This window comes from Bubalus kerabau, chromosome 5, assembly GCF_029407905.1.
Source record: "Bubalus kerabau isolate K-KA32 ecotype Philippines breed swamp buffalo chromosome 5, PCC_UOA_SB_1v2, whole genome shotgun sequence".
Taxonomy (NCBI): Eukaryota; Metazoa; Chordata; class Mammalia; order Artiodactyla; family Bovidae; genus Bubalus; species Bubalus kerabau.
In genome coordinates, this window is record NC_073628.1 from 84,467,985 (window position 1) to 84,482,834 (window position 14,850).

The 14,850-nt window shown below is 41.6% G+C and overlaps 1 long non-coding RNA gene across 1 annotated transcript; it reads right to left on the minus strand.

Moving 5' to 3' along the window:
• Positions 1–411: 411 nt before the first annotated feature.
• Positions 412–14,835, minus strand: LOC129652927 (uncharacterized). Its single transcript, XR_008714852.1, has 2 exons — positions 14,694–14,835; positions 412–828 (listed from the first exon to the last, which is right to left on the minus strand). It is a non-coding gene; the product is annotated as an uncharacterized LOC129652927 (long non-coding RNA).
• Positions 14,836–14,850: the final 15 nt, after the last annotated feature.

A 14,850-nucleotide genomic window follows, 5' to 3' on the forward strand; every position in this document is an offset into this window, starting at 1 on the left:
TTGATTGATTTCCAATATGAAACCAACATTGCACTCATGGGATAAATCCCATTGACTTGATGTATTGTTCTTTTTATACATTGCTGGATTCAATTTGCTAACATTTTGTTAAAGATTTATATATCCATATTTATGAGGGATATTGATCTGTAATCTTCTTTTCTTAAAGCATCTCTGTCATATTTTGGCTTCAAGATTGTTTATTTCTGGTGTCATCAAATTGGAAACTCTGCCCTCCTCCTTTGTGTTCTGAAAGGATTTATATAAGATCGACACTATCATTTTTTCCTTAAATGTTTTATTGAATTTACCAATGAAACTATCTGGCTCTGAAGTTTTGCTTATGGGGAGATTTTTAATTAGAAATTCAACATCTGTAATAGACAATATTTGTAAAAAGGGACCATTAAATTTTTGTATTTATTTTTGTGTCAGTTTTGATCATTTGGATTTTTCAAGAAATTGTCTCATTTCATCTAAGTTGTCAGATTTAGTGTCATTGTTTATAATATTCATTTATTATCTTTTTAACATCTGTAGAATCTGTGATGATTCTCTTTCATTGCTGATACTGATAATTTATGTTTTCTTTCTCTTTTTTTCTTCTTAATCAGTCTTACTAGGGTTGTCACCTTTATTAATCTTTTTCAGATAGCCAACATTTGGATTTGTTAATTTATTATTTTTTAAGGTAGACATGAAGCTTACATTCTTTTATTTATTTTGGCTGCGTCAGATCTTAGTCGCAGCATGCAGGATCTTCCATCTTCGTTGTATCTTTAGTTGTAGCAAACAAACTTTTAGTTGCAGCATGTGGGGTCCAGTTCCCTGAAAAAGTGGAAGAAAGTTAGTCACACAGTCATTTTCAGCTCTTTGCGATCCCATGGACTGTAGCCCATCAGGCTCCTCTGTCCTTGGAATTCTCCAGGCAAGAGTACTGGAGTGGATTGCCAGTTCCTTCTCCAGGGGATCTTCCTGACCCTGGGATTGAACACGGGTCTCCTGCACTGCAGGCAGATTCTTTACCAACTGAGCTTTAAGTAAGTAAATTAAATGTGTACTTTTAAATATAGATCATTTTAATGGGCTTGATATATCACACTGCTGTGTGAGATAGCCACACCCAAAATGAAAGCTGGCCCTCCTGCAGAGTGTAAGAAGAAATCCACAAAAGTCATTCTTTGTGCTATGGCTCCGTAATAGTCCATGAATGCTGTCTGTAAATATATATTAGAGGAAAAGAGAAGTGTTGTAGCAAGGAAAATAATTTGCTAGTTTCAAAGTATATCTACATGTCTATTTCCTTTCTATGCAATTATCTTACATATTTTCAAAATGTGTTATCTGCAGAAAGCTCTATGAATGCTATTAGCATAAGTGGTCCTCAAGCCAAAAATACTGAAGAGGCTTTAAAAGACACATACTGCAAACTGCCATGCATTCTGTTGCTCTGTGTGAGACTATTACCTGGGTGTCTGAACTTGACTAAAAGTCTGACCATTTGTGGCATAATCCCATGAGGCTTCTCAAATGCTTTAGTACTATCTGATACACGTCAAGAGTGGATTACCTGGTCATTTCCTGTCACTACCCTCTTCCCATGAAAAGTAATTCAAACTTCAAACAACCTTGGCCCCTGCACTGGAAGCGCAGTCTCAGCCACTGGACCAGGAGGGAAGCCCCTATCATTTGTTTTTTTATTTTGCTGATTTCTGTTCTTATCATTATTATTTTTTCTGCTACTCACTTTGGGTTTAACTCACTCTTATAGTTTTCCAGGTAAAACAGGTCATTAACTTTAAATCTTTCTTCTTGTAAGCATTTATGGCTATAAATTTTACTCTAAGCACTGCATAGCTGCAGTCTTTAATTTTTGATATATTGTATTTTTATTCAGCTTAAAATAGTCCCTCACTCTTCTACTGATTTCTTCCTTGTCCTATGGGTGCTGCTTAGCACCCATATGGGTCCCAAATATGTGGGACTTTTCTAGTTATTATTATTGATTTCTAATTTATTTCTTTTGTCAAAAGAGAACATACTATGTAAGACTGAAATGTACCAAGACTTATTTTATGGTTCAGCATAGAGTCAATTCGGAGAAGGCAATGGCACCCTATCCCATGGACGGAGGAGCCTGTTAGGCTGCAATCCACGGGGTCGCTAAGAGTCGGACACAACTGAGTGACTTCACTTTCATGCACTGGAGTAGGAAATGGCAACCCACTCCAGTGTTCTTGCCTGGAGAATCCCAGGGACGGGGGAGCCTGGTGGGCTGCCGTCTATGGGGTCGCACAGAGTCAGACACGACTGAAGTGACTTAGCATAGCATAGCATAGAGTCAATTTTGATAAATATTCCATATGCACTTGAAAAGAATTGATGATGTTTGTGATAGACTGAACAACGGCTCCAAAGTTAACTGTGCCCTATTTCCTAGAAACTTATGTTACCTTATATGATGTATTAGTCAGGTTCTTCACAGAAACAGAACTAATAGGCTGTGTGTGTGTGTAAAGTTATACAGAGAGAAAGAGATTTTAAGGAACTGGGCTCGTGCAATTGTAGAAGCTGGAAAATCCAAAATCTGCAGGGTAGCTGGCAGGCTGGAAACCCAGGAGAGAGCTGCAGCTTGAGTCCAAAGGCCATTTGCTGGCAGAATTCCCTCTTCCTCCAGGGAGGTTGATATTTTTCTATTAAGGCTTTGATGGATTGGATGAGGCCCATTCACATAACGGAAGGTAATCCATTTCACTCTAAGTCTACTGATTCAAATGACAATCTCATCTTAAAAATGCCCTCACAGAAACATCTAGAGTAATTCTTGACCCAATGTCCGGTTACTGTGGTCTAGTTAAGTCGACACACAAAATTAACCACCACATATGGCAATAGTCTTTGCAGATATGCTTATGTTAAGAATTCTGAGATGAGAAGATTATCTTGGATTATCCATGTGGGCCCTAAATGTGATCACAAGAGTACTTATAAGGGAGGCAGAGGGAGATCTGATTATAGAGATGGAAGAGTAGGTGATGTAATGATGAAGCAGAGAGAAATGTGAAGAGCCACGAGCCAAGCAACATAAGCTGGAACCTGCAGGAGGAAACAGGTAGCAGCTGGAAAAGGAAAGGCAATGGATTCTCCCCTAGAGCCTCTGGAGTGGGCACACCCAGGCACCTTGGTTTTGGCCCCATGAAACTAATTTCAGATGTCTGACCTTCAGATAGAAGGTTGATAGAAGACAGTGAACGTGTGTTGATTTGAGCCGACTAATACAGATTTTGCCTGGAAGTGGGGTGCTGTTATAACAAACGCCTGAAAATGGAGTAGCTTTGGATTTGGGAAAGGGATAGAATCTGGAAGAATTCTGAGTAACACGATAGAAAAAGCCTAGATCATTGTGAGCAGACTATTAGCAGAAATATGGTTGTTAAAGACACTGTCAATGATGGCTCAGACGCAAGTGAAGAGCACAGTAGAAAAGCCCATGTAATCTTAGAGAATACCTAGATTATCATAAACAGACTGTTGGTGGGAAAAAAAAAAAAAAGTGGATGTTAAAGGTGCTGCTAGCAAAGGTTCAGAGGAAATGAGGAACATATGATAGGAAACTGAAGGAAAGAGAATCCTGACTCTATCAAGGCAGAAAGCCTAGTGGAATTGTGTCCTCCAGTCCTGAGGGCAGCAGAGCTTGCAAACAAGGCACCTGGGTTTCCAAGCAAAGTGCAGAAGGTGCAGCCTGGTTTCTTCTTGCTGCTTATAGTAAAATTCCAGAGGTAACAGATAAACTGAGGGGAGAACTGTTAAGCAGGAAAGAACCAAGACTTGACGATTTGGGAAACTCTCAACCTATCCCAGATTGCAAAAGATGCTAATTCGGAGATTCACTGTCGCAAAAGCAGACTGTGGAGAGAAGGCCAAGGGTGTGGTGGGAGAGCCATGTTAGCACTGAAGAGATGAGACACGTGACTGTGCATCCCCTCAGCCATTTGAACAGAAGCCAGAAGCCAAGAATAGAGGTGGGGGACTCCAGGAGCCTCTTGTTTCATGGTGTCAATCTCCATGACATACACAAGGGTTTTTAGAATGTTAGAAAACCGCCAACTCGAACTGAGACTGTGAAACGAAAGAAAGTGGTCACCAAGCTTCTATAGGCCAGAAACAGGCAGATAAAACCACTCAGCTGCAAACACAGGCTACACTTTCAAGAAAAAGGAAGATGAGGAGGCGGGGGGCAGGACAGGGGTGCGAACCTATGGGAGTTTGGCTGGTGGAGTTTCAAAATTGCTTGGGGTAATACTCCATTGTTAAAAAAAAAAAAAAGACGAAAAAAATTTAACAAAGCAAAAAAAAAAAAAAATTGCTTGGGGCTGGTGACTCTTTCTTCTATTCTCTCCCTTTTCTTTTTTATATTTATTTGGCTGTGTTGGGTCTTCGTTGTGGCAAGCAGGATCTTTCATTTGCGCGCACAGACTCTCCAGTTGTGCCACCTGGGCTCAGTCGTTGCAGCAATTCTCTCCCTTTGGAATGGGAACTTCTACAGCTGTTATCCTGTACCTGTCCCATAACTGTATTTTGGGAGCAGATAAACTTGTTTTCTAGTTTTACAAGCCCAGAGATGGGGAGGAATTCTGTTCCAGGATGGATCATACCCAGTGTCACTGATTTTAGATGATAAACATGATGAAATTTTGAGCTTTATCGCTGATGATATTTAGACAATATCTGAGGCTTGAGATGCTGCTGTCGTGGGTTGAGACATAGGAAGACACCAGGATGGGGTGACTGTTTTGCGTGCAGGATAGACAAGACTATGAGAGCTGAGGGTTGGGCTGTGGTTGACTAAGTAATGATCCTCCAAAATATTCAGGTTCTAATCCCTGGAACTTGGGACTATTACCTTATGTAGCTTTAAAGAAAACTTCAGTCCTCCTCCAGGGAGTCTCTCCTTTACCCTCACACTACTATGACATTCACAACACTCCTAGCACTAGATGTGTGAGAGTTTTTCCCACACTAAGCAATTCTTAGGACACTGGCTAGGTGTCCAGTTTCCTCTGATCTTTTGTGTTAGCTCAGAAAATATAGCAAATATCTGAAAGGGGCCAACTTAAAATTTATCATTGTGCAATGCCCTTCATGGGACTTTCCTGGTAGTCCAGTGGTTAAGATGCCAAACTTTCAATGCAGGGGGTCCGGGTTCAATCCCTGGTCAGGGAACTAGATCCCACATGCCACAACTACATAAAGAATTCACATGTGTGACTAAGACCCGTAGCAGCCGAATAAATAAATAAAATGCCTTCATCTCTGGTGAAGAGGTCAGCCATGGCTTTGGGGGGAATTTATATGCAGATTTGGGGGCCTCCCGGGGGGGAGGGCCTCCCCTCTTTGGCTCCTTCTTCCCAGGATGGCCTCCCTCGATTTCCAGTTACTCTGCCGGCCTCAAACTCCATACCCTGGTATCTGACTATGTGCCTTAGGATAAATCTGATTGTGTCTATGACTGACTGTGGCTTTCTACTTGACAATGTGTAATGAAATTAAATATTGTCCAGATGTATACACATTAAAGGGGCTTCCCAGGTGGTTCAGTGGTAAAAAATCCACCTGCCAATGCAGGATATGAGGGTTTGATCCCTGGGTCGGGAAGATCTCCTGGAGGAGGAAGTGGCAACCCACTCCAGAATTCTTACCCGGAAAATCCCACAGACAAAGGAGCCTGGTGGGCTACAGTCCATGGGGTTGCAGAGTCAGACACGACTTGGTGATTGAGCATGATGCACATGCATGTAAAAAGGTAAACTGAGGGGCATTAACTTAAAAAAGAAAGTTTATTTGAGTTCATGTTGATTTGAATTGGACAGCACCAAACCAAAGGTGATGAAGAGCTTTCCACTGACAGGAGCTAGGGGAGGGGTTTGACAGAGAAGAAGCAAAGCAAGGAGATTATTTGATTGGCCAAAGCTTAAGCAGTTAGTTGCCTTATTTGGAAAAGCCAAGTTGGCTGTTTGCAGTTGGTGGCTCTCAAGTTTCATTTTCTCTGATTGAAGTGCATTAACTCTGGCTTTGGTTTGCTTGCATGGGGCACCAAGGCATTAGAGCCAATTCAGTCTCATGGGCTCCTTGTTTAATTTCCTTAACATCCATTACATCTTTTCCCTCTGTGTTCAATGAAGTCATTCCCCACCAAGTGGGAATGACTACTGGACGGTTACTCCTTTCCTTCCTAAACCCAAACGTGTAGAATGGTACACACAACCAAGAACATAACAAAGCGGAAGCCAGGCTATTAAAAAAATGTTTCTGAGCTGTCTACAAAGTATACACTGTTAACTTCATAAATCTTGTAAGAACATGACAAGATGATATGCACATCTTTAAAGAAACAAACACCAAAATGCTAAGTGCATCCACTGCGTATCACAGAAACATGGAACGAAGGTAGAGCCCTGAGAGAAAACAGCTTCAACTGGATGGTTTTCCAAACATGATCTGCAGACCGCTAGGGCAACATGATTTTCATACTAATACTAAAACTTTATTATTACTCTTTCTCACCATGTTGCCATGGGCACCGGTGGCACAAAAGCAATGGTAGATGAAACTTCCGGGGCCTGAGCGTGGGGGAGACTCAGTGGCACAAAACAGTACTGCTCACCATTATGACAGGCATGGCCACGAATCAGTGACTTTTTAAAAGTGCCAGATTCAACTGAAAACATACAGAAGAAAGCAGTAAAAATTGCCAATTTTGTTTAATCTCTACCCTTGATTGTGTAATATTTTTATATAACATATCTGCATAATATTTTGAATATTCTGTGTAGTGAAATGGAAAGTCGGCATCAAGCCCCGGTGCTACAATCTGAAGCATCTTGGTCGTCTCCATGGAAAGCACTTCTGTGATTACACTCATATGTAAGCTGCAGTAGCTGCTTTCTCTAGAGAATATCATTTTTGCTTGAAGTATGACAGACAACTGGAAGTTATTCAGACTTGGGTACCTGGCAGACATTCTCATGAAAATGAACAAAGTTAGCTTATTATTTCGAGGGAAACAAACGATGGGAAAATGCTGATGGCATGTGTTGCTAATGACACGAGAATTCTAGAAAACTTGTATCTGCCATAGGGACTGGAATAGCTTCCCAGCTATTTTAGAGAAGAGTACTGGTGATATTAAAATTTTGTATTTTTATATCATATAATGAAGAATGTCAACATTTGGAAGAGTTGCATAGTTCAGTGAATCAATGTTTTTCCAGACAGTCAATACATGATGTTATAAAATCATGCATGGGTAAAAAGATCCATTAAAGTACAAGAGAGATCAATGGATTTTAATGTAATGGATATGAAAAGTTCATTGATATCATTTCAGGCTCCAGTCTGCAACTAAAAATTAGGAAATTACAACTGTTAAATTTAGTGTAGTATCAGAATGATCCCCAGTGATCTGAGAAGGCTACTGAAGCTCTCTCACATTTTCCAACTTTAACAATACACAAGGCCAAATTTTCTTTATATACTTCAACCAAAGCATCATATCACAAAAGACTGAATGTAGAAGCAGATGTGAATAGTCAATGGTCTTCTTATAAGCTGGATATTAAAGAAATCTGCCAAAATGTTGTATTAGTTATCTCTTGATGTTATATTAAAAAAACAAAACAAAACAAAACTAACACAAACTTAGTGGCTTAACAACACACACTGCCTTACAGTTCCCCGGGGCAGGAGTCCAATACACCTCTTACGGGGCGAACAGCAAGGTGTCAGAGGGCTGTGTCCCCTTTTCAAGGTTCTAATGGAGACTGTTTCTTTGTCTTTTCTAGGTTCTAGAGGCCACATGCTCTCCTTGGTTTGAGGTCTCTTTCCTCTCTATTCAAAGACAGAAACACTACATTTCCATCTGATTCTTCTTTAGTGCCTGCATCTCCTTTCAACCACAGCCAGGAAAGGTTCCACACTTTTAAGGATTCATGTGACTAAATCCACCTGGACAATCTAGGAAGATTCCCCATCTCAGGGTCCTTAACCCCAATCACATTCACATATCCCTTTTGTCATTTAAAGTCACATATTCACAGGTCCTAGGGAAAAGCGTTTAGACATTTTTGAGGGACATTATTCTGCCTACCACAAATGTAAAACAGTGTCACTTTCCTCACTAATTCTTTTGGGTAAAATACAGTTATTTTCATTAAAATGTTATGTTAACATATCACTGGTTGTTATTACTTTAAAATGAAAACATTTTTAAATTTTCTCAGTTTTAATTTCTAATGTGATAAATATTGATAGATACAATCCACATACACAAAAGCTTTTTTGGAATTCTCAGTTTTAAGAGCATAAATCAAACTTTTAGCAAAATAAAAAAAAAAAACTATTAGTAAAACTCAAAATGGATTAAAGACAACTTAAGACCTAAATCATAGGTTTTAGGAAATCATAAAACTCCTAGAAGAAAACATTGGCAGTATTCAAGCAAGGAAAACAAAAGCAAAAATAAACAAACAGGACTACATCAAACTAAAAAGCTTTTGCACAGCAAAGGAAACGATCAATAAAATGAAAAGGACACCTACTGAATGGGAGAAGGTATTTGCAAAAAGTACATCTGATAAGGAGTTAATATACAAAATATACAAACATAATATATCCAAAATAAACAATTCAACATAAAAAAAGCCTAAACAGAAAACAAGCAGAGGAATTAAATAAGACATTTTCCCAAAGAAGATATACAGATGACCAACACACATGAAAAGATGCTCAACATCATTGATCATTAGGAAAATGCAAAGCAAAACCACAATGAGATATCACCTCACACCTGTCAGAATGGCTGTTATCAAAAAGATAAGAGAGAACAAGTGTTGGCAAGGATGTGCAGAAAAGGGAACCCTTGTGCATTAGTGGTAGCAATGCAAATTCGTGCAGCCACTATGGAAAACAGCATGCAGGTTCCTCAAAAAATTAAACATTATTTACACTTGGGTTGCTTCCCTATCTTGGCTATTGTAAATAATAGTACAATGAACACAGGCGTGTGTATTTGGAGTGTGTATACCTCTTTGAAGTTGTGCTGTCATTTTCTTTGGATACATATCAGGAGTGGACTTGCTGGATCACATGGTAGTTCTATTTTTAATTTTTTGAGGAACCTTCAAGTCCCCTGAACAACAAAACCTGAAGCAGAAGCCACCCCTTTCTGAACTGGGGTCAGGCTCAGAAAGGCGCTTACTCATCCTTCACAAACCAGCATGTGAAAAGCAGCTGAGAACGACAGTCTCAAAGGAGAAGCACGAGGGGAATTAATTCATCAAAGATCATGCAGCCACAGCCCAGCCAATGCTCTGACGTGGAACCTTCTAAGTGGGCTAGAGCGGGCTTACGCATCAGGCCAGACACACTTGAGGTTCACACTTAATTCTGCCCCTTGTTATCCATGTACATTTGGGAAACCAGTTTTGTCTCTGTCAACTTCCATTTCTCCACATAAAAGAGCAATAAAATGTTCCACCTCTCACAGGGTTGCTCTAACAGTTAAAGTAAGATAGATAAAATGTAAAGCACATAAAAATGGGATCCAAGAATGTCCACTCCCTATCCCTCTTTTTCTTGCCTTAAGGAAGTTGACCACGTGGCAGGAATCCAAGAAATGTACAGGCCCTTCTCTAGAGATGGTCACAGGAAGTGAGGAAGACAAGCGACCAAGAGACTAGACCTCTATAACCCCTTTCAGTAGGTGCTGTGCAGAGGGATGCTAGCGGTGAGAGCTGCGTGTGCTTCAGCACAGCCAGTGGGGCAATGGTGTATGGGGAATAGGGCTGGAAGCATCGTGTGTATTAAGCAACCTTTGGTTTAGTTCCATGTGAGGGACTCACAAATAACAAGATAAAACTGCTTTTCCTCCTTAAGACAGAGTGTTAGTTGTCCAGTCATGTCTGAATCTTTGTGACCCTATGGACTGTAACCTGCCAGGCTCCTGTGTCCATGGAATTCTCCAGGCAAGAATACTGGAGTGGGTTGCCATTCTCCTCTCCAGGAGATTTTCCTGACCCATGGATGGATACCCAGTCTTCTGTATTGCAGGCAGTCTCGTCACTGTCTGAGCCACCAGAGTAGCCTGAGACAGAGTAAGGAGGTAAGCAATTCTAAGCTAGTGGCTCCACAATTATCAAAGACACAGCTCCTTCCATTTCACTGATTCTCTATCCCCATGGTTGACATGGTCCAAGGTGGCTGCTTGAGCTCTGGCTATCACCACCATGTTCCAGATAGCAATAAGAATGAGAATAAGGATGAACCCCTTCTCCTTCCAAATTATTAGCCAGAACTTTCTCACACAGTTTCACCCAGAGTGATCTGTGGGATTTCTTAGTGGAGTGGTCCACGGACGGTGGTCCACAGGTCTGGGGCTCTGAGGATAGGACTAAGTTGGAGATTCATCAACACAGAGGTGACAGCTTGGGTCATGGCTGGATTCCCCAAGAAGAGTGTACACGGTGAGAACAGAACCCCACTGACACCATGAAGGAGGGAAACAGGAGAGCATGGCTTCAAGGAGAAAACTGTTCAATCAATAGTGTCCACTGGTAAAACTGAGGCTATTTACGAATGATGTTATGGCAAATGACAGACAAGGAGCTTCAAGAATCAGTCCCTCCACTTAAGCAACCATTGCTGCTGCTGCTGCTAAGTCGCTTCAGTCGTGTCCGACTCTGTGAGACCCCATAGACGGCAGCCCACAGGCTCCCCCATCCCTGGGATTCTCCAGGCAAGAACACTGGAGTGGGTTGCCATTTCCTTCTCCAATGCATGAAAGTGAAAAGTGAAAGTGAGTCGCTCAGTCGTGTCCAACTCTAGTGACCCCATGGACTTCAGCTCACCAGGCTCCTCCGTCCATGGGATTTTCTAGGCAAAAGTACTGGAGTGGGGTGCCATTGCCTTCTCTGAAGCAACCATTAGGCTTCTAAAAACTGGCAGAATCAGCTTTTTTAGGACTCTGGAATCTAAAAAAAAAAAAAATTAGAACAACCAGAGGAATGACTCATGAAGAAAGAGGCTGCTAAATTTCAGTAAGAAATTGTTGCAGCATTTTTCCTTACCTACCCACCATCTCCCATTCTCCCAGCAGCAGCCAGGAAGACAAACAGCCTGAACCCCTGCTGTGGCTTGCTGGTGCCAGACTGGGCTACACAGACCTTGTTCTCAAAAATGTGGTTTTCCATTATGGCCCACCTGGCAGTCCCCGAGGGATTGGTACAGAGACTGACCTTTGCTTCACTCCCTTCAGACTAGAGTAGCTTCCCAAGGATCTTTTGAAAGGACTTAAGAGACATTACAGAAGCTTCCCTGGTGGCTCAGACAGTCAAGAATTCGCCTTCAATGCAGGAACCCCAGGTTTGATCTCCCTGGGTCATGAAGATCTCCTGGAGAAGGGAACGGCAACCCACTCCAGTAATCTTGCCTGGAGAATTTCATGGACAGAGGAGCCTGGTGGGCTACAGTCCATGAGGTAGAAAAGAGTGAGACATGACTGAGCAACTAACACACACAAAGACATACAGGACCTATAGTTGTCTGGGGCAAGAGGCAGCAGATGAGGTTAAGCAGCAGATGAACCAAAAAGTCTGGGAAGGGGGAGGCTAAGGAGGAAGATACTGGAAGCAAAAAGGCCTTGAAGGATTACCACTTTTACCAGGGAGTCCAGACTGCAACACACAAGTCCAGGGCTAGACACAGGCTCAGAAGAGATCCAAGAGGACCCTAGGCTTGCACTTTGGGCTGACCTTCCACATAAGCAGAAAGTAAAGAGTTAAGGCAGGTGGCCTGGTTAAGTGCAGCAGGAGTACCCAGTTCAGGACCAATCTATAAAGACCATGAGAGGTTTCTTCTCACTTTGGGAGTGGGAGGAGTTGGCTCCAGGTGTTTAAGGAGATCTACGTCAAGTCAGTGGCTGACCAGTGAGATAGTGGAACGGTGGCGTCAGCGATTACATGTGACAGGAATACAGTCTGCACATGGACTCTACCGAAACGTCCATCAACAGAGAAATGGATAAAGATGTGGTACATATATACAATGAAATATTACTTAGCCATAAAAAAGAATGAAATAATGCAATTTGCAACAACATGAATGGACCTAGAGATTATCATACTAAAGGAAGTAAGTCAGAGAAAAACAAATATCATATGATATCACTTACCTGTGGAATCTACAAAGATGATACAAATGAACTTATTTACAAAACAGAAACAGACTTACAGACTTTGCAAACAAATTTATGGTTACCAAAGGGGAAGGGTGGTGGGGGAAGGGATAAATTAGGAGTTTGGGATTAACATATGTACCCTGCTTGTGTAGTTGCTAGGTTGTGTCCGACTCTTTGCGACTCCATGGACTGTAGCCTGCCAGGCCCCTCTGTCCATGGAGTTTTCCAGGCAAGAATACTGGAATGTGTTGCCATCTGTTACTCCAGCTGGGGGGTGGGTGTGGGGGGTGGATTCTTTACCACTGCGCCACCTGGGAAGCCCACATTACAATACTGGAAGTTTCCAAAACAAGAAATATGCCTGGGCAGTCCTTTCTTGCGGATTCTGCAGAGATGGTTCATACATCAGTTAGAGCTGGATTTGTGACCCTCAAGGATCCTTATACTTTTAAGAACCTATTACTTAATGATTCTTTCTGCTACTTATAATTAATTTCTCTAATTCATCAATGGTTATTCTTTGGATCATTATTTTGTCTGTCAAAATGCTGACCTGCCCCATTTCCATCTTGGATTAATTTCCATTTAAATAGCTCTTTTTAAAATTCGGGTTTTTTCCCCATTTATCTATAGCCCATTGATTTCTGACAAGGAGGCCCAGACCATTCACTGGAGGAAAGAACAGTCTCTTCAACAAATGGTGTTAGTACAATTAACCACATGCCTAAGAATGAAGCTGGACCTAGACCTCATACCATATACAATAATTAACTCAAAATGTATCGATAATCTAAATGCAAGTTCTAAAACCATAACACTCTTGGAAGAAACACAGAGGTAAATTTTATTGACTCTGGATTTGGCAATAGATTCTTAACTATGACACCAAATGCATAAGTAATAAAAGAAAAAACTGATAAACCAGACTTAGGTACATTAAAGGCCTTCCCATGTGGCGCAGTGGTAAAGAATCCATATGTTAACACAGGAGATGTGGGTTTGATCCTTGGGTCAGGAAGATTCTCTGGAGAAGGAATGGCAACCCACTCCAGTATTTTTGCCTGGGAAATTCCATGTTCAGGCTCAGTGGGTTACGGTCCACAGGGTTGCAAAACAGTTGGACATGACTGAGCAACTGAGTACGCAGATGCATGTGCATTAAAAGACATTATCAGGAAGTGAAAAGACAGCCTACAAAATGGGAGAAAATATTTGCAAATCATGTATCTGACAGGAGTCTGATATAGAGCAAATATATATAAAACACTTCTAACTCAGCAACAAAAAGATAACCTGATTAAAAATGGGCAAAGGACTTGAATAGACATTCCTCCAAAGATATATAAATGGTCAGCAAGTACAGGATGCTCAACATCACCAATTATCAGGGAGATGCAAAACAAAACCTTTATACCCACTAGAAAGGCAACAACAACAACAAAAATAATAAATTTAATGGAAAATAACAAGTGATGGATGAGGTGGAGAAATTGGAACCCTCTGTTCATTGCTGGACAGAGTGTAAAATGGTTCAGCTTTATGAAGAGCAGTTTGACCGCTCCTCAAAAAGTTAAAAACAGAATTTCCATATGATCTAGCAATTCAGCTCCTAGGTGTGTACCCCAAAAAACTGAAAACAGGTACTCAGACAAATACATGTACACACGTTTGTAGCAGCACCACTGACAATTGCCAAAAGGTGGAAACAGCACAAAGGCCCATCAGTGGATGATCAGATAAACGAACTGTGATATACATGTAATTGAATATTATCCAGTCTTAAAAAGGAATGAAGTGCTGATCCACGCCACAATGTGGATGAACCTTGAAAACATTTATGCTAAGTGCCAGAAGTCAGTTACAAAAGGTCACATACCCTATGATTTCGTTTATATGAAATATCCAAAATAGGTCAATAGGCTGCCAGGGACTGAGGGGAGAAGAGGATGTCAACAAAGCAAATCAATGGGTAGGAGGTTTTATTTTGGATTGATGGAAATGTTTTGGAAATAGACCAAGGTGGCTAGGTTTGAACCAACTACATATCAGGAATGTACTAAATGCCATTGAATTGTACACTTTACATGGTTAATTTTACGTTGCATGGATTTCCCCTTAATTTTTTATTGTAAGTGAAGCTACTCAGAAATATCAGATTACTGACCATCTCAACTCACCCCATGGACCCCAAATCCTGGAAACAACTTAGGTCAATTCTCAGGGCATGGGCAGCAATTTCATCCATGCTTAATTTGATCTAGTGCTCCTGGTAGTTTGGAAGCTCTAGAAAACAGACCAGGAAAATTCTCAAGATGTTAGCTCACACCAGTCCCTACTGCTCGCTTTTAAATCCTGGGGGTGGGAGGAGGTGGGGGGATACCGGAACCTAAAACTGCAAGACTGGAGACTGTCCACGAAGCAAACGCACCACCCCCCACCATGGTGCGCAAAGCCCTCTCACATTACAGGTGCGGCCTCCACTCCCTCTCAGGTCAGTGCTCAGTCCAATGTCAGATTCATTCCCGGGTCCCCGCGGCTCTCGGAGGGAAGCCCGGCCCCTCGCCTACGCGGTGCCCGGGCTCCAGTGAGGCCGGACGTGGACCCGGGAGCGTGGCGTC